Here is a 25,389-nt window from a genome sequence, read left to right as displayed (position 1 = left end):
TAAATTGCGGGATAGTCTGTGTTTGTACGTGTGAGATACACCTTTCCAATTTTTGACGTTCATCTCATACTTCTGAAGATTTGAGGGTGCTGCCTGTTCCGTACTCCTCCTACTCCTCATCCTGCCTTTAGGGGTACAAAAAATAGTAATTCGGGCCTAGTCTGGTTGTGTACGTGTGAGATACATACAATTTTTTTGATAATATTTTCTATTCCGCTATTCAATAAAAACCTTTGGGTATAAACAATTAAATTGCGGGATAGTCTGTGTTGGTACGTGTGAGATACACCTTTCCAATTTTTGGGGTTCATCTCATACTTCTGAAGATTTGAGGGTGCTGCCTGTTCCGTACTCCTCCTACTCCTCATCCTGCCTTTAGGGGTACAAAAAATACTAATTAGGGCCTAGTCTGGTTGTGTACGTGTGAGATACATACACTTTTTTTGATAATATTTTCTATTCCGCTATTCAATAAAAACCTTTGGGTATAAACAATTAAATTGCGGGATAGTCTGTGTTGGTACGTGTGAGATACACCTTTCTAATTTTTGGGGTTCATCTCATACCTCTGAAGATTTGAGGGTGCTGCCTGTTCTGTACTCCTCCTACTCCTCATCCTGCCTTTAGGGGTACAAAAAATAGTAATTGGGGCCTAGTCTGGTTGTGTACATGTGAGATACATACACTTTTTTTGATAATATTTTCTATTCCGCTATTCAATAAAAACTTTTGGGTATTAACAATTAAATTGCGGGATAGTCTGTGTTGGTACGTGTGAGATACACCTTTCCAATTTTTGGGGTTCATCTCATTCTTCTGAAGATTTGAGGGTGCTGCCTGTTCCGTACTCCTCCTACTCCTCATCCTGTCTTTAGGGGTACAAAAAATAGTATTTGGGGCCTAGTCTGGTTGTGTACATGTGAGATAAATACACTTTTTTTGATAATATTTTCTATTCCGCTATTCAATAAAAACTTTTGGGTATTAACAATTAAATTGTGGGATAGTCTGTGTTGGTACGTGTAAGATACACCTTTCCAATTTTTGGGGTTCATCTCATACTTCTGAAGATTTGAGGGTGCTGCCTGTTCCGTACTCCTCCTACTCCTCATCCTGCCTTTAGGGGTACAAAAAATAGTAATTGGGGCCTAGTCTGGTTGTGTACGTGTGAGATACATACACTTTTTTTAATAATATTTTCTATTCCGCTATTCAATAAAAACCTTTGGGTATAAACAATTAAATTGCGGGATAGTCTGTGTTGGTACGTGTGAGATACACCTTTCCAATTTTTGGGGTTCATCTCATACTTCTGAAGATTTGAGGGTGCTGCCTGTTCCGTACTCCTCCTACTCCTCATCCTGCCTTTAGGGGTACAAAAAGTAGTAATTGGTGCCTAGTCTGGTTGTGTACGTGTGAGATACATACACTTTTTTTGATCATATTTTCTATTCCGCTATTTAATAAAAACCTTTGGGTATAAACAATTAAATTGCGGGATAGTCTGTGTTTGTACGTGTGAGATACACCTTTCCAATTTTTGACGTTCATCTCATACTTCTGAAGATTTGAGGGTGCTGCCTGTTCCGTACTCCTCCTACTCCTCATCCTGCCTTTAGGGGTACAAAAAATAGTAATTCGGGCCTAGTCTGGTTGTGTACGTGTGAGATACATACAATTTTTTTGATAATATTTTCTATTCCGCTATTCAATAAAAACCTTTGGGTATAAACAATTAAATTGCGGGATAGTCTGTGTTGGTACGTGTGAGATACACCTTTCCAATTTTTGGGGTTCATCTCATACTTCTGAAGATTTGAGGGTGCTGCCTGTTCCGTACTCCTCCTACTCCTCATCCTGCCTTTAGGGGTACAAAAAATACTAATTAGGGCCTAGTCTGGTTGTGTACGTGTGAGATACATACACTTTTTTTGATAATATTTTCTATTCCGCTATTCAATAAAAACCTTTGGGTATAAACAATTAAATTGCGGGATAGTCTGTGTTGGTACGTGTGAGATACACCTTTCCAATTTTTGGGGTTCATATCATACTTCTGAAGATTTGAGGGTGCTGCCTGTTCCGTACTCCTCCTACTCCTCATCCTGCCTTTAGGGGTACAAAAAGTAGTAATTGGGGCCTAGTCTGGTTGTGTACATGTGAGATACATACACTTTTTTTGATCATATTTTCTATTCCGCTATTCAATAAAAACCTTTGGGTATAAACAATTAAATTGCGGGATAGTCTGTGTTTGTACGTGTGAGATACACCTTTCCAATTTTTGACGTTCATCTCATACTTCTGAAGATTTGAGGGTGCTGCCTGTTCCGTACTCCTCCTACTCCTCATCTTGCCTTTAGGGGTACAAAAAATAGTAATTCGGGCCTAGTCTGGTTGTGTACGTGTGAGATACATACAATTTTTTTGATAATATTTTCTATTCCGCTATTCAATAAAAACCTTTGGGTATAAACAATTAAATTGCGGGATAGTCTGTGTTGGTACGTGTGAGATACACCTTTCCAATTTTTGGGGTTCATCTCATACTTCTGAAGATTTGAGGGTGCTGCCTGTTCCGTACTCCTCCTACTCCTCATCCTGCCTTTAGGGGTACAAAAAATAGTAATTGGGGCCTAGTCTGGTTGTGTACGTGTGAGATACATACACTTTTTTTGATAATATTTTCTATTCCGCTATTCAATAAAAACCTTTGGGTATAAACAATTAAATTGCGGGATAGTCTGTGTTGGTACGTGTGAGATACACCTTTCTAATTTTTGGGGTTCATCTCATACCTCTGAAGATTTGAGGGTGCTGCCTGTTCTGTACTCCTCCTACTCCTCATCCTGCCTTTAGGGGTACAAAAAATAGTAATTGGGGCCTAGTCTGGTTGTGTACATGTGAGATACATACACTTTTTTTGATAATATTTTCTATTCCGCTATTCAATAAAAACCTTTGGGTATAAACAATTAAATTGCGGGATAGTCTGTGTTGGTACGTGTGAGATACACCTTTCCAATTTTTGGGGTTCATATCATACTTCTGAAGATTTGAGGGTGCTGCCTGTTCCGTACTCCTCCTACTCCTCATCCTGCCTTTAGGGGTACAAAAAGTAGTAATTGGGGCCTAGTCTGGTTGTGTACATGTGAGATACATACACTTTTTTTGATCACATTTTCTATTCCGCTATTCAATAAAAACCTTTGGGTATAAACAATTAAATTGCGGGATAGTCTGTGTTTGTACGTGTGAGATACACCTTTCCAATTTTTGACGTTCATCTCATACTTCTGAAGATTTGAGGGTGCTGCCTGTTCCGTACTCCTCCTACTCCTCATCTTGCCTTTAGGGGTACAAAAAATAGTAATTCGGGCCTAGTCTGGTTGTGTACGTGTGAGATACATACAATTTTTTTGATAATATTTTCTATTCCGCTATTCAATAAAAACCTTTGGGTATAAACAATTAAATTGCGGGATAGTCTGTGTTGGTACGTGTGAGATACACCTTTACAATTTTTGGGGTTCATCTCATACTTCTGAAGATTTGAGGGTGCTGCCTGTTCCGTACTCCTCCTACTCCTCATCCTGCCTTTAGGGGTACAAAAAATAGTAATTGGGGCTTAGTCTGGTTGTGTACGTGTGAGATACATACACTTTTTTTGATCATATTTTCTATTCCGCTATTCAATAAAAACCTTTGGGTATAAACAATTAAATCGCGGGATAGTCTGTGTTGGTACGTGTGAGATACACCTTTCCAATTTTTGGGGTTCATCTCATACTTCTGAAGATTTGAGGGTGCTGCCTGTTCCGTACTCCTCCTACTCCTCATCCTGCCTTTAGGGGTACAAAAAACAGTAATTGGGGCCTAGTCTGGTTTTGTACATGTGAGATACATACACTTTTTTTGATAATATTTTCTATTCCGCTATTCAATAAAAACCTTTGGGTATTAACAATTAAATTGCGGGATAGTCTGTGTTGGTACGTGTGAGATACACCTTTCCAATTTTTGGGGTTCATCTCATACTTCTGAAGATTTGAGGGTGCTGCCTGTTCCGTACTCCTCCTACTTCTCATCTTGCCTTTAGGGGTACAACAAGTAGTAATTGGGGCCTAGTCTGGTTGTGTATGTGTGAGATACATACACTTTTTTTGATAATATTTCTATTCCGCTATTCAATAAAAACCTTTGGGTATAAACAATTAAATCGCGGGATAGTCTGTGTTGGTACGTGTGAGATACACCTTTCCAATTTTTGGGGTTCATCTCATACTTCTGAAGATTTGAGGGTGCTGCCTGTTCCGTACTCCTTCTACTCCTCATCTTGCCTTTAGGGGTACAAAAAGTAGTAATTGGGGCCTAGTCTGGTTGTGTACGTGTGAGATACATACACTTTTTTTGATAATATTTTCTATTCCGCTATTCAATAAAAACCTTTGGGTATAAACAATTAAATCGTGGGATAGTCTGTGTTGGTACGTGTGAGATACACCTTTCCAATTTTTGGGGTTCATCTCATACTTCTGAAGATTTGAGGGTGCTGCCTGTTCGGTACTCCTCCTACTCCTCATCCTGCCTTTAGGGGTACAAAAAATAGTAATTGGGGCCTAGTCTGGTTGTGTACGTGTGAGATAAATACACTTTTTTTGATAATATTTTCTATTCCGCTATTCAATAAAAACCTTTGGGTATAAACAATTAAATTGCGGGATAGTCTGTGTTGGTACGTGTGAGATACACCTTTCCAATTTTTGGGGTTCATCTCATACTTCTGAAGATTTGAGGGTGCTGCCTGTTCCGTACTCCTCCTACTCCTCATCCTGCCTTTAGGGGTACAAAAAATAGTAATTGGGGCCTAGTCTGGTTGTGTACGTGTGAGATACATACACTTTTTTTGATAATATTTTCTATTCCGCTATTCAATAAAAACCTTTGGGTATAAACAATTAAATTGCGGGATAGTATGTGTTGGTACGTGTGAGATACACCTTTCCAATTTTTGGGGTTCATCTCATACTTCTGAAGATTTGAGGGTGCTGCCTGTTCCGTACTCCTTCTACTCCTCATCTTGCCTTTAGGGGTACAAAAAGTAGTAATTGGGGCCTAGTCTGGTTGTGTACGTGTGAGATACATACACTTTTTTTGATAATATTTTCTATTCCGCTATTCAATAAAAACCTTTGGGTATTAACAATTAAATTGCGGGATAGTCTGTGTTGGTACGTGTGAGATACACCTTTCCAATTTTTGGGGTTCATCTCATACTTCTGAAGATTTGAGGGTGCTGCCTGTTCCGTACTCCTTCTACTCCTCATCTTGCCTTTAGGGGTACAAAAAGTAGTAATTGGGGCCTAGTCTGGTTGTGTACGTGTGAGATACATACACTTTTTTTGATAATATTTTCTATTCCGCTATTCAATAAAAACCTTTGGGTATAAACAATTAAATCGCGGGATAGTCTGTGTTGGTACGTGTGAGATACACCTTTCCAATTTTTGGGGTTCATCTCATACTTCTGAAGATTTGAGGGTGCTGCCTGTTCCGTACTCCTCCTACTCCTCATCCTGCCTTTAGGGGTACAAAAAACAGTAATTGGGGCCTAGTCTGGTTTTGTACATGTGAGATACATACACTTTTTTTGATAATATTTTCTATTCCGCTATTCAATAAAAACCTTTGGGTATTAACAATTAAATTGCGGGATAGTCTGTGTTGGTACGTGTGAGATACACCTTTCCAATTTTTGGGGTTCATCTCATACTTCTGAAGATTTGAGGGTGCTGCCTGTTCCGTACTCCTCCTACTCCTCATCCTGCCTTTAGGGGTACAAAAAATAGTAATTGGGGCTTAGTCTGGTTGTGTACGTGTGAGATACATACACTTTTTTTGATCATATTTTCTATTCCGCTATTCAATAAAAACCTTTGGGTATAAACAATTAAATCGCGGGATAGTCTGTGTTGGTACGTGTGAGATACACCTTTCCAATTTTTGGGGTTCATCTCATACTTCTGAAGATTTGAGGGTGCTGCCTGTTCCGTACTCCTCCTACTCCTCATCCTGCCTTTAGGGGTACAAAAAACAGTAATTGGGGCCTAGTCTGGTTTTGTACATGTGAGATACATACACTTTTTTTGATAATATTTTCTATTCCGCTATTCAATAAAAACCTTTGGGTATTAACAATTAAATTGCGGGATAGTCTGTGTTGGTACGTGTGAGATACACCTTTCCAATTTTTGGGGTTCATCTCATACTTCTTAAGATTTGAGGGTGCTGCCTGTTCCGTACTCCTCCTACTTCTCATCTTGCCTTTAGGGGTACAACAAGTAGTAATTGGGGCCTAGTCTGGTTGTGTACGTTTGAGATACATACACTTTTTTTGATAATATTTCTATTCCGCTATTCAATAAAAACCTTTGGGTATAAACAATTAAATCGCGGGATAGTCTGTGTTGGTACGTGTGAGATACACCTTTCCAATTTTTGGGGTTCATCTCATACTTCTGAAGATTTGAGGGTGCTGCCTGTTCCGTACTCCTTCTACTCCTCATCTTGCCTTTAGGGGTACAAAAAGTAGTAATTGGGGCCTAGTCTGGTTGTGTACGTGTGAGATACATACACTTTTTTTGATAATATTTTCTATTCTGCTATTCAATAAAAACCTTTGGGTATAAACAATTAAATTGCGGGATAGTCTGTGTTGGTACGTGTGAGATACACCTTTCCAATTTTTGGGGTTCATCTCATACTTCTGAAGATTTGAGGGTGCTGCCTGTTCCGTACTCATCCTACTCCTCATCCTGTCTTTAGGGGTACAAAAAATACTAATTTGGGACTAGTCTGTTTGTGTACGTGTGAGAAACATACACTTTTTTTGATAATATTTTCTATTCCGCTATTCAATAAAAACCTTTGGGTATAAACAATTAAATTGCGGGATAGTCTGTGTTGGTACGTGTGAGAAACACCTTTTTCAATTTTTGGGGTTCATCTCATACTTCTGAAGATTTGAGGGTGCTGCCTGTTCCGTACTCCTCCTACTCCTCATCCTGCCTTTAGGGGTACAAAAAATAGTAATTGGGGCCTAGTCTGGTTGTGTACGTGTGAGATACATACACTTTTTTTGATAATATTTTCTATTTCGCTATTCAATAAAAACCTTTGGGTATAAACAATTAAATTGCGGGATAGTCTGTGTTGGTACGTGTGAGATACACCTTTCCAATTTTTGGGGTTCATCTCATACTTCTGAAGATTTGAGGGTGCTGCCTGTTCCGTACTCCTCCTACTCCTCATCCTGCCTTTAGGGGTACAAAAAATAGAAATTGGGGCTTAGTCTGGTTGTGTACGTGTGAGATACATACACTTTTTTTGATCATATTTTCTATTCCGCTATTCAATAAAAACCTTTGGGTATAAACAATTAAATCGCGGGATAGTCTGTGTTGGTACGTGTGAGATACACCTTTCCAATTTTTGGGGTTCATCTCATACTTCTGAAGATTTGAGGGTGCTGCCTTTTCCGTACTCCTCCTACTTCTCATCTTGCCTTTAGGGGTACAACAAGTAGTAATTGGGGCCTAGTCTGGTTGTGTACGTGTGAGATACATACACTTTTTTTGATACTATTTTCTATTCCGCTATTCAATAAAAACCTTTGGGTATAAACAATTAAATCGCGGGATAGTCTGTGTTGGTACGTGTGAGATACACCTTTCCAATTTTTGGGGTTCATCTCATACTTCTGAAGATATGAGGGTGCTGCCTGTTCCGTACTCCTACTCCTCATCCTGCCTTTAGGGGTACAAAAAATAGTAATTGGGGCCTAGTCTGGTTGTGTACGTGTAAGATACATACACTTTTTTTGATAATATTTTCTATTCCGCTATTCAATAAAAACCTTTGGGTATTAACAATTAAATTGCGGGATAGTCTGTGTTGGTACGTGTGAGATACACCTTTCCAATTTTTGGGGTTCATCTCATACTTCTGAAGATTTGAGGGTGCTGCCTGTTCCGTACTCCTCCTACTCCTCATCCTGCCTTTAGGGGTACAAAAAATAGTAATTGGGGCCTAGTCTGGTTGTGTACGTGTGAGATACATGCACTTTTTTTGATAATATTTTCTATTCCGCTATTCAATAAAAACCTTTGGGTATAAACAATTAAATTGCGGGATAGTCTGTGTTGGTACATGTGAGATACACCTTTCCAATTTTTGGGGTTCATCTCATATTTCTGAAGATTTGAGGGTGCTGCCTGTTCCGTACTCCTCCTACTCCTCATCCTGCCTTTAGGGGTACAAAAAGTAGTAATTGGGGCCTAGTCTGGTTGTGTACGTGTGAGATACATACACTTTTTTTGATCATATTTTCTATTCCGCTATTCAATAAAAACCTTTGGGTATAAACAATTAAATTGCGGGATAGTCTGTGTTTGTACGTGTGAGATACACCTTTCCAATTTTTGACGTTCATCTCATACTTCTGAAGATTTGAGGGTGCTGCCTGTTCCGTACTCCTCCTACTCCTCATCCTGCCTTTAGGGGTACAAAAAATAGTAATTCGGGCCTAGTCTGGTTGTGTACGTGTGAGATACATACAATTTTTTTGATAATATTTTCTATTCCGCTATTCAATAAAAACCTTTGGGTATAAACAATTAAATTGCGGGATAGTCTGTGTTGGTACGTGTGAGATACACCTTTCCAATTTTTGGGGTTCATCTCATACTTCTGAAGATTTGAGGGTGCTGCCTGTTCCGTACTCCTCCAACTCCTCATCCTGCCTTTAGGGGTACAAAAAATACTAATAAGGGCCTAGTCTGGTTGTGTACGTGTGAGATACATACACTTTTTTTGATAATATTTTCTATTCCGCTATTCAATAAAAACCTTTGGGTATAAACAATTAAATTGCGGGAAAGTCTGTGTTGGTACGTGTGAGATACACCTTTCCAATTTTTGGGGTTCATCTCATACTTCTGAAGATTTGAGGGTGCTGCCTGTTCCGTACTCCTTCTACTCCTCATCTTGCCTTTAGGGGTACAAAAAGTAGTAATTGGGGCCTAGTCTGGTTGTGTACGTGTGAGACACATACACTTTTTTTGATAATATTTTCTATTCCGCTATTCAATAAAAACCTTTGGGTATAAACAATTAAATCGTGGGATAGTCTGTGTTGGTACGTGTGAGATACACCTGTCCAATTTTTTGGGTTCATCTCATACTTCTGAAGATTTGAGGGTGCTGCCTGTTCCGTACTCCTCCTACTCCTCATCCTGCCTTTAGGGGTACAAAAAATAGTAATTGGGGCCTAGTCTGGTTGTGTACGTGTGAGATACATACACTTTTTTTGATAATATTTTCTATTTCGCTATTCAATAAAAACCTTTGGGTATAAACAATTAAATTGCGGGATAGTCTGTGTTGGTACGTGTGAGATACACCTTTCCAATTTTTGGGGTTCATCTCATACTTCTGAAGATTTGAGGGTGCTGCCTGTTCCGTACTCCTCCTACTCCTCATCCTGCCTTTAGGGGTACAAAAAATAGAAATTGGGGCTTAGTCTGGTTGTGTACGTGTGAGATACATACACTTTTTTTGATCATATTTTCTATTCCGCTATTCAATAAAAACCTTTGGGTATAAACAATTAAATCGCGGGATAGTCTGTGTTGGTACGTGTGAGATACACCTTTCCAATTTTTGGGGTTCATCTCATACTTCTGAAGATTTGAGGGTGCTGCCTTTTCCGTACTCCTCCTACTTCTCATCTTGCCTTTAGGGGTACAACAAGTAGTAATTGGGGCCTAGTCTGGTTGTGTACGTGTGAGATACATACACTTTTTTTGATACTATTTTCTATTCCGCTATTCAATAAAAACCTTTGGGTATAAACAATTAAATCGCGGGATAGTCTGTGTTGGTACGTGTGAGATACACCTTTCCAATTTTTGGGGTTCATCTCATACTTCTGAAGATATGAGGGTGCTGCCTGTTCCGTACTCCTCCTACTCCTCATCCTGCCTTTAGGGGTACAAAAAATAGTAATTGGGGCCTAGTCTGGTTGTGTACGTGTGAGATACATGCACTTTTTTTGATAATATTTTCTATTCCGCTATTCAATAAAAACCTTTGGGTATAAACAATTAAATTGCGGGATAGTCTGTGTTGGTACATGTGAGATACACCTTTCCAATTTTTGGGGTTCATCTCATATTTCTGAAGATTTGAGGGTGCTGCCTGTTCCGTACTCCTCCTACTCCTCATCCTGCCTTTAGGGGAACAAAAAGTAGTAATTGGGGCCTAGTCTGGTTGTGTACGTTTAAGATACATACACTTTTTTTGATAATATTTTCTATTCCGCTATTCAATAAAAACCTTTGGGTATTAACAATTAAATTGCGGGATAGTCTGTGTTGGTACGTGTGAGATACACCTTTCCAATTTTTGGGGTTCATCTCATACTTCTGAAGATTTGAGGGTGCTGCCTGTTCCGTACTCCTCCTACTCCTCATCCTGCCTTTAGGGGTACAAAAAATAGTAATTGGGGCCTAGTCTGGTTGTGTACGTGTGAGATACATGCACTTTTTTTGATAATATTTTCTATTCCGCTATTCAATAAAAACCTTTGGGTATAAACAATTAAATTGCGGGATAGTCTGTGTTGGTACATGTGAGATACACCTTTCCAATTTTTGGGGTTCATCTCATATTTCTGAAGATTTGAGGGTGCTGCCTGTTCCGTACTCCTCCTACTCCTCATCCTGCCTTTAGGGGTACAAAAAGTAGTAATTGGGGCCTAGTCTGGTTGTGTACGTGTGAGATACATACACTTTTTTTGATCATATTTTCTATTCCGCTATTCAATAAAAACCTTTGGGTATAAACAATTAAATTGCGGGATAGTCTGTGTTTGTACGTGTGAGATACACCTTTCCAATTTTTGACGTTCATCTCATACTTCTGAAGATTTGAGGGTGCTGCCTGTTCCGTACTCCTCCTACTCCTCATCCTGCCTTTAGGGGTACAAAAAATAGTAATTCGGGCCTAGTCTGGTTGTGTACGTGTGAGATACATACAATTTTTTTGATAATATTTTCTATTCCGCTATTCAATAAAAACCTTTGGGTATAAACAATTAAATTGCGGGATAGTCTGTGTTGGTACGTGTGAGATACACCTTTCCAATTTTTGGGGTTCATCTCATACTTCTGAAGATTTGAGGGTGCTGCCTGTTCCGTACTCCTCCAACTCCTCATCCTGCCTTTAGGGGTACAAAAAATACTAATAAGGGCCTAGTCTGGTTGTGTACGTGTGAGATACATACACTTTTTTTGATAATATTTTCTATTCCGCTATTCAATAAAAACCTTTGGGTATAAACAATTAAATTGCGGGAAAGTCTGTGTTGGTACGTGTGAGATACACCTTTCCAATTTTTGGGGTTCATCTCATACTTCTGAAGATTTGAGGGTGCTGCCTGTTCCGTACTCCTTCTACTCCTCATCTTGCCTTTAGGGGTACAAAAAGTAGTAATTGGGGCCTAGTCTGGTTGTGTACGTGTGAGACACATACACTTTTTTTGATAATATTTTCTATTCCGCTATTCAATAAAAACCTTTGGGTATAAACAATTAAATCGTGGGATAGTCTGTGTTGGTACGTGTGAGATACACCTGTCCAATTTTTGGGGTTCATCTCATACTACTGAAGATTTGAGGGTGCTGCCTGTTCCGTACTCCTCCTACTCCTCATCCTGCCTTTAGGGGTACAAAAAATAGTAATTGGGGCTTAGTCTGGTTGTGTACGTGTGAGATACATACACTTTTTTTGATAATATTTTCTATTCCGCTATTCAATAAAAACCTTTGGGTATAAACAATTAAATTGCGGGATAGTCTGTGTTGGTACGTGTGAGATACACCTTTCCAATTTTTGGGGTTCATCTCATACTTCTGAAGATTTGAGGGTGCTGCCTGTTCCGTACTCCTCCTACTCCTCATCCTGCCTTTAGGGGTACAAAAAATAGTAATTGGGGCCTAGTCTGGTTGTGTACGTGTGAGATACATACACTTTTTTTGATAATATTTTCTATTCCGCTATTCAATAAAAACCTTTGGGTATAAACAATTAAATCGCGGGATAGTCTGTGTTGGTACGTGTGAGATACACCTTTCCAATTTTTGGGGTTCATCTCATACTTCTGAAGATTTGAGGGTGCTGCCTGTTCCGTACTCCTCCTACTCCTCATCCTGCCTTTAGGGGTACAAAAAACAGTAATTGGGGCCTAGTCTGGTTTTGTACATGTGAGATACATACACTTTTTTTGATAATATTTTCTATTCCGCTATTCAATAAAAACCTTTGGGTATTAACAATTAAATTGCGGGATAGTCTGTGTTGGTACGTGTGAGATACACCTTTCCAATTTTTGGGGTTCATCTCATACTTCTGAAGATTTGAGGGTGCTGCCTGTTCCGTACTCCTCCTACTCCTCATCCTGCCTTTAGGGGTACAAAAAATAGTAATTGGGGCTTAGTCTGGTTGTGTACGTGTGAGATACATACACTTTTTTTGATCATATTTTCTATTCCGCTATTCAATAAAAACCTTTGGGTATAAACAATTAAATCGCGGGATAGTCTGTGTTGGTACGTGTGAGATACACCTTTCCAATTTTTGGGGTTCATCTCATACTTCTGAAGATTTGAGGGTGCTGCCTGTTCCGTACTCCTCCTACTTCTCATCTTGCCTTTAGGGGTACAACAAGTAGTAATTGGGGCCTAGTCTGGTTGTGTACGTGTGAGATACACTTTTTTTGATAATATTTCTATTCCGCTATTCAATAAAAACCTTTGGGTATAAACAATTAAATCGCGGGATAGTCTGTGTTGGTACGTGTGAGATACACCTTTCCAATTTTTGGGGTTCATCTCATACTTCTGAAGATTTGAGGGTGCTGCCTGTTCCGTACTCCTACTCCTCATCCTGCCTTTAGGGGTACAAAAAATAGTAATTGGGGCCTAGTCTGGTTGTGTACGTGTGAGATACATAAACTTTTTTTGATAATATTTTCAATTCCGCTATTCAATAAAAACCTTTGGGTATTAACAATTAAATTGCGGGATAGTCTGTGTTGGTACGTGTGAGATACACCTTTCCAATTTTTGGGGTTCATCTCATACTTCTGAAGATTTGAGGGTGCTGCCTGTTCCGTACTCCTCCTACTCCCCATCCTGCCTTTAGGGGTACAAAAAATAGTAATTGGGGCCTAGTCTGGTTGTGTACGTGTGAGATACATACACTTTTTTTGATAATATTTTCTATTCTGCTATTCAATAAAAACCTTTGGGTATAAACAATTAAATTGCGGGATAGTCTGTGTTGGTACGTGTGAGATACACCTTTCCAATTTTTGGGGTTCATCTCATACTTCTGAAGATTTGAGGGTGCTGCCTGTTCCGTACTCATCCTACTCCTCATCCTGTCTTTAGGGGTACAAAAAATACTAATTTGGGACTAGTCTGTTTGTGTACGTGTGAGAAACACCTTTCCAATTTTTGGGGTTTATCTCATACTTCTGAAGATTTGAGGGTGCTGCCTGTTCCGTACTCCTCCTACTCCTCATCCTGCCTTTAGGGGTACAAAAAGTAGTAATTGGGGCCTAGTCTGGTTGTGTACGTGTGAGATACATACACTTTTTTTGATCATATTTTCTATTCCGCTATTCAATAAAAACCTTTGGGTATAAACAATTAAATTGCGGGATAGTCTGTGTTTGTACGTGTGAGATACACATTTCCAATTTTTGACGTTCATCTCATACTTCTGAAGATTTGAGGGTGCTGCCTGTTCCGTACTCCTCCTACTCCTCATCCTGCCTTTAGGGGTACAAAAAATAGTAATTCGGGCCTAGTCTGGTTGTGTACGTGTGAGATACATACAATTTTTTTGATAATATTTTCTATTCCGCTATTCAATAAAAACCTTTGGGTATAAACAATTAAATTGTGGGATAGTCTGTGTTGGTACGTGTGAGATACACCTTTACAATTTTTGGGGTTCATCTCATACTTCTGAAGATTTGAGGGTGCTGCCTGTTCCGTACTCCTCCTACTCCTCATCCTGCCTTTAGGGGTACAAAAAATAGTAATTGGGGCCTAGTCTGGTTGTGTACGTGTGAGATACATACACTTTTTTTGATAACATTTTCTATTCCGCTATTCAATAAAAACCTTTGGGTATAAACAATTAAATTGCGGGATAGTCTGTGTTGGTACGTGTGAGATACACCTTTCCAATTTTTGGGGTTCATCTCATACTTCTGAAGATTTGAGGGTGCTGCCTGTTCCGTACTCCTCCTACTCCTCATCCTGACTTTAGGGGTACAAAAAATACTAATTAGGGCCTAGTCTGGTTGTGTACGTGTGAGATACATACACTTTTTTTGATAATATTTTCTATTCCGCTATTCAATAAAAACCTTTGGGTATAAACAATTAAATTGCGGGATAGTCTGTGTTGGTACGTGTGAGATACACCTTTCCAATTTTTAGGGTTCATCTCATACTTCTGAAGATTTGAGGGTGCTGCCTGTTCCGTACTCCTTCTACTCCTCATCTTGCCTTTAGGGGTACAAAAAGTAGTAATTGGGGCCTAGTCTGGTTGTGTACGTGTGAGATACATACACTTTTTTTGATAATATTTCCTATTCCGCTATTCAATAAAAACCTTTGGGTATAAACAATTAAATCGTGGGATAGTCTGTGTTGGTACGTGTGAGATACACCTTTCCAATTTTTGGGGTTCATCTCATACTTCTGAAGATTTGAGGGTGCTGCCTGTTCCGTACTCCTCCTACTCCTCATCCTGCCTTTAGGGGTACAAAAAATAGTAATTGGAGCTTAGTCTGGTTGTGTACGTGTGAGATACATACACTTTTTTTGATAATATTTTCTATTCCGCTATTCAATAAAAACCTTTGGGTATAAACAATTAAATTGCGGGATAGTCTGTGTTGGTACGTGTGAGATACACCTTTCCAATTTTTGGGGTTCATCTCATACTTCTGAAGATTTGAGGGTGCTGCCTGTTCCGTACTCCTCCTACTCCTCATCCTGCCTTTAGGGGTACAAAAAATAGTAATTGGGGCCTAGTCTGGTTGTCTACGTTTGAGATACATACACTTTTTTTGATAATATTTTCTATTCCGCTATTCAATAAAAACCTTTGGGTATAAACAATTAAATTGCGGGATAGTCTGTGTTGGTACGTGTGAGATACACCTTTCCAATTTTTGGGGTTCATCTCATACTTCTGAAGATTTGAGGGTGCTGCCTGTTCCGTACTCCTCCTACTCCTCATCCTGCCTTTAGGGGTACAAAAAATAGTAATTGGGGCCTAGTCTGGTTGTGTACATGTGAGATACATACACTTTTTTTGATAATATTTTCTATTCCGCTATTCAATAAAAACTTTTGGGTATTAACAATTAAATTGCGGGATAGTCTGTGTTGGTACGTGTGAGATACACCTTTCCAATTTTTGGGGTTCATCTCATACTTCTGAAGATTTGAGGGTGCTGCCTGTTCCGTACTCCTCCTACTCCTCATCCTGCCTTTAGGGGTACAAAAAATAGTAATTGGGGCCTAGTCTGGTTGTGTACGTGTGAGATACATACACTTTTTTTGATAATATTTTCTATTCCGCTATTCAATAAAAACCTTTGGGTATAAACAATTAAATCGCGGGATTGTCTGTGTTGGTACGTGTGAGATACACCTTTCCAATTTTTGGGGTTCATCTCATACTTCTGAAGATTTGAGGGTGCTGCCTGTTCCGTACTCCTCCTACTTCTCATCTTGCCTTTAGGGGTACAACAAGTAGTAATTGGGGCCTAGTCTGGTTGTGTACGTGTGAGATACATACACTTTTTTTGATACTATTTTCTATTCCGCTATTCAATAAAAACCTTTGGGTATAAACAATTAAATCGCGGGATAGTCTGTGTTGGTACGTGTGAGATACACCTTTCCAATTTTTGGGGTTCATCTCATACTTCTGAAGATATGAGGGTGCTGCCTGTTCCGTACTCCTACTCCTCATCCTGCCTTTAGGGGTACAAAAAATAGTAATTGGGGCCTAGTCTGGTTGTGTACGTGTAAGATACATAAACTTTTTTTGATAATATTTTCTATTCCGCTATTCAATAAAAACCTTTGGGTATTAACAATTAAATTGCGGGATAGTCTGTGTTGGTACGTGTGAGATACACCTTTCCAATTTTTGGGGTTCATCTCATACTTCTGAAGATTTGAGGGTGCTGCCTGTTCCGTACTCCTCCTACTCCCCATCCTGCCTTTAGGGGTACAAAAAATAGTAATTGGGGCCTAGTCTGGTTGTGTACGTGTGAGATACATACACTTTTTTTGATAATATTTTCTATTCTGCTATTCAATAAAAACCTTTGGGTATAAACAATTAAATTGCAGGATAGTCTGTGTTGGTACGTGTGAGATACACCTTTCCAATTTTTGGGGTTCATCTCATAGTTCTGAAGATTTGAGGGTGCTGCCTGTTCCGTACTCATCCTACTCCTCATCCTGTCTTTAGGGGTACAAAAAATACTAATTTGGGACTAGTCTGTTTGTGTACGTGTGAGAAACATACACTTTTTTTGATAATATTTTCTATTCCGCTATTCAATAAAAACCTTTGGGTATAAACAATTAAATTGCGGGATAGTCTGTGTTGGTACGTGTGAGAAACACCTTTCCAATTTTTGGGGTTTATTTCATACTTCTGAAGATTTGAGGGTGCTGCCTGTTCCGTACTCCTCCTACTCCTCATCCTGCTTTAGGGGTACAAAAAGTAGTAATTGGGGCCTAGTCTGGTTGTGTACGTGTGAGATACATACAATTTTTTTGATAATATTTTCTATTCCGCTATTCAATAAAAACCTTTGGGTATAAACAATTAAATTGCGGGATAGTCTGTGTTGGTACGTGTGAGATACACCTTTACAATTTTTGGGGTTCATCTCATACTTCTGAAGATTTGAGGGTGCTGCCTGTTCCGTACTCCTCCTACTCCTCATCCTGCCTTTAGGGGTACAAAAAATAGTAATTGGGGCCTAGTCTGGTTGTGTACGTGTGAGATACATACACTTTTCTTGATAATATTTTCTATTCCGCTATTCAATAAAAACCTTTGGGTATAAACAATTAAATTGCGGGATAGTCTGTGTTGGTACGTGTGAGATACACCTTTCCAATTTTTGGGGTTCATCTCATACTTCTGAAGATTTGAGGGTGCTGCCTGTTCCGTACTCCTCCTACTCCTCATCCTGCCTTTAGGGGTACAAAAAATACTAATTAGGGCCTAGTCTGGTTGTGTACGTGTGAGATACATACACTTTTTTTGATAATATTTTCTATTCCGCTATTCAATAAAAACCTTTGGGTATAAACAATTAAATTGCGGGATAGTCTGTGTTGGTACGTGTGAGATACACCTTTCCAATTTTTGGGGTTCATCTCATACTTCTGAAGATTTGAGGGTGCTGCCTGTTCCGTACTCCTCCTACTCCTCATCCTGCCTTTAGGGGTACAAAAAATAGAAATTGGGGCTTAGTCTGGTTGTGTACGTGTGAGATACATACACTTTTTTTGATCATATTTTCTATTCCGCTATTCAATAAAAACCTTTGGGTATAAACAATTAAATCGCGGGATAGTCTGTGTTGGTACGTGTGAGATACACCTTTCCAATTTTTGGGGTTCATCTCATACTTCTGAAGATTTGAGGGTGCTGCCTTTTCCGTACTCCTCCTACTTCTCATCTTGCCTTTAGGGGTACAACAAGTAGTAATTGGGGCCTAGTCTGGTTGTGTACGTGTGAGATACATACACTTTTTTTGATACTATTTTCTATTCCGCTATTCAATAAAAACCTTTGGGTATAAACAATTAAATCGCGGGATAGTCTGTGTTGGTACGTGTGAGATACACCTTTCCAATTTTTGGGGTTCATCTCATACTTCTGAAGATATGAGGGTGCTGCCTGTTCCGTACTCCTACTCCTCATCCTGCCTTTAGGGGTACAAAAAATAGTAATTGGGGCCTAGTCTGGTTGTGTACGTGTAAGATACATACACTTTTTTTGATAATATTTTCTATTCCGCTATTCAATAAAAACCTTTGGGTATTAACAATTAAATTGCGGGATAGTCTGTGTTGGTACGTGTGAGATACACCTTTCCAATTTTTGGGGTTCATCTCATACTTCTGAAGATTTGAGGGTGCTGCCTGTTCCGTACTCCTCCTACTCCTCATCCTGCCTTTAGGGGTACAAAAAATAGTAATTGGGGCCTAGTCTGGTTGTGTACGTGTGAGATACATGCACTTTTTTTGATAATATTTTCTATTCCGCTATTCAATAAAAACCTTTGGGTATAAACAATTAAATTGCGGGATAGTCTGTGTTGGTACATGTGAGATACACCTTTCCAATTTTTGGGGTTCATCTCATATTTCTGAAGATTTGAGGGTGCTGCCTGTTCCGTACTCCTCCTACTCCTCATCCTGCCTTTAGGGGTACAAAAAGTAGTAATTGGGGCCTAGTCTGGTTGTGTACGTGTGAGATACATACACTTTTTTTGATCATATTTTCTATTCCGCTATTCAATAAAAACCTTTGGGTATAAACAATTAAATTGCGGGATAGTCTGTGTTTGTACGTGTGAGATACACCTTTCCAATTTTTGACGTTCATCTCATACTTCTGAAGATTTGAGGGTGCTGCCTGTTCCGTACTCCTCCTACTCCTCATCCTGCCTTTAGGGGTACAAAAAATAGTAATTCGGGCCTAGTCTGGTTGTGTACGTGTGAGATACATACAATTTTTTTGATAATATTTTCTATTCCGCTATTCAATAAAAACCTTTGGGTATAAACAATTAAATTGCGGGATAGTCTGTGTTGGTACGTGTGAGATACACCTTTCCAATTTTTGGGGTTCATCTCATACTTCTGAAGATTTGAGGGTGCTGCCTGTTCCGTACTCCTCCAACTCCTCATCCTGCCTTTAGGGGTACAAAAAATACTAATAAGGGCCTAGTCTGGTTGTGTACGTGTGAGATACATACACTTTTTTTGATAATATTTTCTATTCCGCTATTCAATAAAAACCTTTGGGTATAAACAATTAAATTGCGGGATAGTCTGTGTTGGTACATGTGAGATACACCTTTCCAATTTTTGGGGTTCATCTCATATTTCTGAAGATTTGAGGGTGCTGCCTGTTCCGTACTCCTCCTACTCCTCATCCTGCCTTTAGGGGTACAAAAAGTAGTAATTGGGGCCTAGTCTGGTTGTGTACGTGTGAGATACATACACTTTTTTTGATCATATTTTCTATTCCGCTATTCAATAAAAACCTTTGGGTATAAACAATTAAATTGCGGGATAGTCTGTGTTTGTACGTGTGAGATACACCTTTCCAATTTTTGACGTTCATCTCATACTTCTGAAGATTTGAGGGTGCTGCCTGTTCCGTACTCCTCCTACTCCTCATCCTGCCTTTAGGGGTACAAAAAATAGTAATTCGGGCCTAGTCTGGTTGTGTACGTGTGAGATACATACAATTTTTTTGATAATATTTTCTATTCCGCTATTCAATAAAAACCTTTGGGTATAAACAATTAAATTGCGGGATAGTCTGTGTTGGTACGTGTGAGATACACCTTTCCAATTTTTGGGGTTCATCTCATACTTCTGAAGATTTGAGGGTGCTGCCTGTTCCGTACTCCTCCAACTCCTCATCCTGCCTTTAGGGGTACAAAAAATACTAATAAGGGCCTAGTCTGGTTGTGTACGTGTGAGATACATACACTTTTTTTGATAATATTTTCTATTCCGCTATTCAATAAAAACCTTTGGGTATAAACAATTAAATTGCGGGAAAGTCTGTGTTGGTACGTGTGAGATACACCTTTCCAATTTTTGGGGTTCATCTCATACTTCTGAAGATTTGAGGGTGCTGCCTGTTCCGTACTCCTTCTACTCCTCATCTTGCCTTTAGGGGTACAAAAAGTAGTAATTGGGGCCTAGTCTGGTTGTGTACGTGTGAGACACATACACTTTTTTTGATAATTTTTTCTATTCCGCTATTCAATAAAAACCTTTGGGTATAAACAATTAAATCGTGGGATAGTCTGTGTTGGTACGTGTGAGATACACCTGTCCAATTTTTGGGGTTCATCTCATACTTCTGAAGATTTGAGGGTGCTGCCTGTTCCGTACTCCTCCTACTCCTCATCCTGCCTTTAGGGGTACAAAAAATAGTAATTGGGGCTTAGTCTGGTTGTGTACGTGTGAGATACATACACTTTTTTTGATAATATTTTCTATTCCGCTATTCAATAAAAACCTTTGGGTATAAACAATTAAATTGCGGGATAGTCTGTGTTGGTACGTGTGAGATACACCTTTCCAATTTTTGGGGTTCATCTCATACTTCTGAAGATGTGAGGGTGCTGCCTGTTCCGTACTCCTCCTACTCCTCATCCTGCCTTTAGGGGTACAAAAAATAGTAATTGGGGCCTAGTCTGGTTGTGTACGTGTGAGATACATACACTTTTTTTGATAATATTTTCTATTCCGCTATTCAATAAAAACCTTTGGGTATAAACAATTAAATCGCGGGATAGTCTGTGTTGGTACGTGTGAGATACACCTTTCCAATTTTTGGGGTTCATCTCATACTTCTGAAGATTTGAGGGTGCTGCCTGTTCCGTACTCCTCCTACTCCTCATCCTGCCTTTAGGGGTACAAAAAACAGTAATTGGGGCCTAGTCTGGTTTTGTACATGTGAGATACATACACTTTTTTTGATAATATTTTCTATTCCGCTATTCAATAAAAACCTTTGGGTATTAACAATTAAATTGCGGGATAGTCTGTGTTGGTACGTGTGAGATACACCTTTCCAATTTTTGGGGTTCATCTCATACTTCTGAAGATTTGAGGGTGCTGCCTGTTCCGTACTCCTCCTACTCCTCATCCTGCCTTTAGGGGTACAAAAAATAGTAATTGGGGCTTAGTCTGGTTGTGTACGTGTGAGATACATACACTTTTTTTGATCATATTTTCTATTCCGCTATTCAATAAAAACCTTTGGGTATAAACAATTAAATCGCGGGATAGTCTGTGTTGGTACGTGTGAGATACACCTTTCCAATTTTTGGGGTTCATCTCATACTTCTGAAGATTTGAGGGTGCTGCCTGTTCCGTACTCCTCCTACTTCTCATCTTGCCTTTAGGGGTACAACAAGTAGTAATTGGGGCCTAGTCTGGTTGTGTACGTGTGAGATACACTTTTTTTGATAATATTTCTATTCCGCTATTCAATAAAAACCTTTGGGTATAAACAATTAAATCGCGGGATAGTCTGTGTTGGTACGTGTGAGATACACCTTTCCAATTTTTGGGGTTCATCTCATACTTCTGAAGATTTGAGGGTGCTGCCTGTTCCGTACTCCTACTCCTCATCCTGCCTTTAGGGGTACAAAAAATAGTAATTGGGGCCTAGTCTGGTTGTGTACGTGTGAGATACATAAACTTTTTTTGATAATATTTTCAATTCCGCTATTCAATAAAAACCTTTGGGTATTAACAATTAAATTGCGGGATAGTCTGTGTTGGTACGTGTGAGATACACCTTTCCAATTTTTGGGGTTCATCTCATACTTCTGAAGATTTGAGGGTGCTGCCTGTTCCGTACTCCTCCTACTCCCCATCCTGCCTTTAGGGGTACAAAAAATAGTAATTGGGGCCTAGTCTGGTTGTGTACGTGTGAGATACATACACTTTTTTTGATAATATTTTCTATTCTGCTATTCAATAAAAACCTTTGGGTATAAACAATTAAATTGCGGGATAGTCTGTGTTGGTACGTGTGAGATACACCTTTCCAATTTTTGGGGTTCATCTCATACTTCTGAAGATTTGAGGGTGCTGCCTGTTCCGTACTCATCCTACTCCTCATCCTGTCTTTAGGGGTACAAAAAATACTAATTTGGGACTAGTCTGTTTGTGTACGTGTGAGAAACACCTTTCCAATTTTTGGGGTTTATCTCATACTTCTGAAGATTTGAGGGTGCTGCCTGTTCCGTACTCCTCCTACTCCTCATCCTGCCTTTAGGGGTACAAAAAGTAGTAATTGGGGCCTAGTCTGGTTGTGTACGTGTGAGATACATACACTTTTTTTGATCATATTTTCTATTCCGCTATTCAATAAAAACCTTTGGGTATAAACAATTAAATTGCGGGATAGTCTGTGTTTGTACGTGTGAGATACACATTTCCAATTTTTGACGTTCATCTCATACTTCTGAAGATTTGAGGGTGCTGCCTGTTCCGTACTCCTCCTACTCCTCATCCTGCCTTTAGGGGTACAAAAAATAGTAATTCGGGCCTAGTCTGGTTGTGTACGTGTGAGATACATACAATTTTTTTGATAATATTTTCTATTCCGCTATTCAATAAAAACCTTTGGGTATAAACAATTAAATTGTGGGATAGTCTGTGTTGGTACGTGTGAGATACACCTTTACAATTTTTGGGGTTCATCTCATACTTCTGAAGATTTGAGGGTGCTGCCTGTTCCGTACTCCTCCTACTCCTCATCCTGCCTTTAGGGGTACAAAAAACAGTAATTGGGGCCTAGTCTGGTTTTGTACATGTGAGATACATACACTTTTTTTGATAATATTTTCTATTCCGCTATTCAATAAAAACCTTTGGGTATTAACAATTAAATTGCGGGATAGTCTGTGTTGGTACGTGTGAGATACACCTTTCCAATTTTTGGGGTTCATCTCATACTTCTGAAGATTTGAGGGTGCTGCCTGTTCCGTACTCCTCCTACTCCTCATCCTGCCTTTAGGGGTACAAAAAATAGTAATTGGGGCTTAGTCTGGTTGTGTACGTGTGAGATACATACACTTTTTTTGATCATATTTTCTATTCCGCTATTCAATAAAAACCTTTGGGTATAAACAATTAAATCGCGGGATAGTCTGTGTTGGTACGTGTGAGATACACCTTTCCAATTTTTGGGGTTCATCTCATACTTCTGAAGATTTGAGGGTGCTGCCTGTTCCGTACTCCTCCTACTTCTCATCTTGCCTTTAGGGGTACAACAAGTAGTAATTGGGGCCTAGTCTGGTTGTGTACGTGTGAGATACACTTTTTTTGATAATATTTCTATTCCGCTATTCAATAAAAACCTTTGGGTATAAACAATTAAATCGCGGGATAGTCTGTGTTGGTACGTGTGAGATACACCTTTCCAATTTTTGGGGTTCATCTCATACTTCTGAAGATTTGAGGGTGCTGCCTGTTCCGTACTCCTACTCCTCATCCTGCCTTTAGGGGTACAAAAAATAGTAATTGGGGCCTAGTCTGGTTGTGTACGTGTGAGATACATAAACTTTTTTTGATAATATTTTCAATTCCGCTATTCAATAAAAACCTTTGGGTATTAACAATTAAATTGCGGGATAGTCTGTGTTGGTACGTGTGAGATACACCTTTCCAATTTTTGGGGTTCATCTCATACTTCTGAAGATTTGAGGGTGCTGCCTGTTCCGTACTCCTCCTACTCCCCATCCTGCCTTTAGGGGTACAAAAAATAGTAATTGGGGCCTAGTCTGGTTGTGTACGTGTGAGATACATACACTTTTTTTGATAATATTTTCTATTCTGCTATTCAATAAAAACCTTTGGGTATAAACAATTAAATTGCGGGATAGTCTGTGTTGGTACGTGTGAGATACACCTTTCCAATTTTTGGGGTTCATCTCATACTTCTGAAGATTTGAGGGTGCTGCCTGTTCCGTACTCATCCTACTCCTCATCCTGTCTTTAGGGGTACAAAAAATACTAATTTGGGACTAGTCTGTTTGTGTACGTGTGAGAAACACCTTTCCAATTTTTGGGGTTTATCTCATACTTCTGAAGATTTGAGGGTGCTGCCTGTTCCGTACTCCTCCTACTCCTCATCCTGCCTTTAGGGGTACAAAAAGTAGTAATTGGGGCCTAGTCTGGTTGTGTACGTGTGAGATACATACACTTTTTTTGATCATATTTTCTATTCCGCTATTCAATAAAAACCTTTGGGTATAAACAATTAAATTGCGGGATAGTCTGTGTTTGTACGTGTGAGATACACATTTCCAATTTTTGACGTTCATCTCATACTTCTGAAGATTTGAGGGTGCTGCCTGTTCCGTACTCCTCCTACTCCTCATCCTGCCTTTAGGGGTACAAAAAATAGTAATTCGGGCCTAGTCTGGTTGTGTACGTGTGAGATACATACAATTTTTTTGATAATATTTTCTATTCCGCTATTCAATAAAAACCTTTGGGTATAAACAATTAAATTGTGGGATAGTCTGTGTTGGTACGTGTGAGATACACCTTTACAATTTTTGGGGTTCATCTCATACTTCTGAAGATTTGAGGGTGCTGCCTGTTCCGTACTCCTCCTACTCCTCATCCTGCCTTTAGGGGTACAAAAAATAGTAATTGGGGCCTAGTCTGGTTGTGTACGTGTGAGATACATACACTTTTTTTGATAATATTTTCTATTCCGCTATTCAATAAAAACCTTTGGGTATAAACAATTAAATCGCGGGATAGTCTGTGTTGGTACGTGTGAGATACACCTTTCCAATTTTTGGGGTTCATCTCATACTTCTGAAGATTTGAGGGTGCTGCCTGTTCCGTACTTCTCCTACTCCTCATCCTGACTTTAGGGGTACAAAAAATACTAATTAGGGCCTAGTCTGGTTGTGTACGTGTGAGATACATACACTTTTTTTGATAATATTTTCTATTCCGCTATTCAATAAAAACCTTTGGGTATAAACAATTAAATTGCGGGATAGTCTGTGTTGGTACGTGTGAGATACACCTTTCCAATTTTTAGGGTTCATCTCATACTTCTGAAGATTTGAGGGTGCTGCCTGTTCCGTACTCCTTCTACTCCTCATCTTGCCTTTAGGGGTACAAAAAGTAGTAATTGGGGCCTAGTCTGGTTGTGTACGTGTGAGATACATACACTTTTTTTGATAATATTTCCTATTCCGCTATTCAATAAAAACCTTTGGGTATAAACAATTAAATCGTGGGATAGTCTGTGTTGGTACGTGTGAGATACACCTTTCCAATTTTTGGGGTTCATCTCATACTTCTGAAGATTTGAGGGTGCTGCCTGTTCCGTACTCCTCCTACTCCTCATCCTGCCTTTAGGGGTACAAAAAATAGTAATTGGAGCTTAGTCTGGTTGTGTACGTGTGAGATACATACA

The sequence above is a fragment of the Pelophylax lessonae genome, assembly GCF_965119305.1.
Source record: "Pelophylax lessonae genome assembly, chromosome: 6".
NCBI classification, from domain to species: Eukaryota; Metazoa; Chordata; class Amphibia; order Anura; family Ranidae; genus Pelophylax; species Pelophylax lessonae.
The sequence above is the reverse complement of the archived record's forward strand: the minus strand, read 5'-3'. Positions refer to the sequence as shown.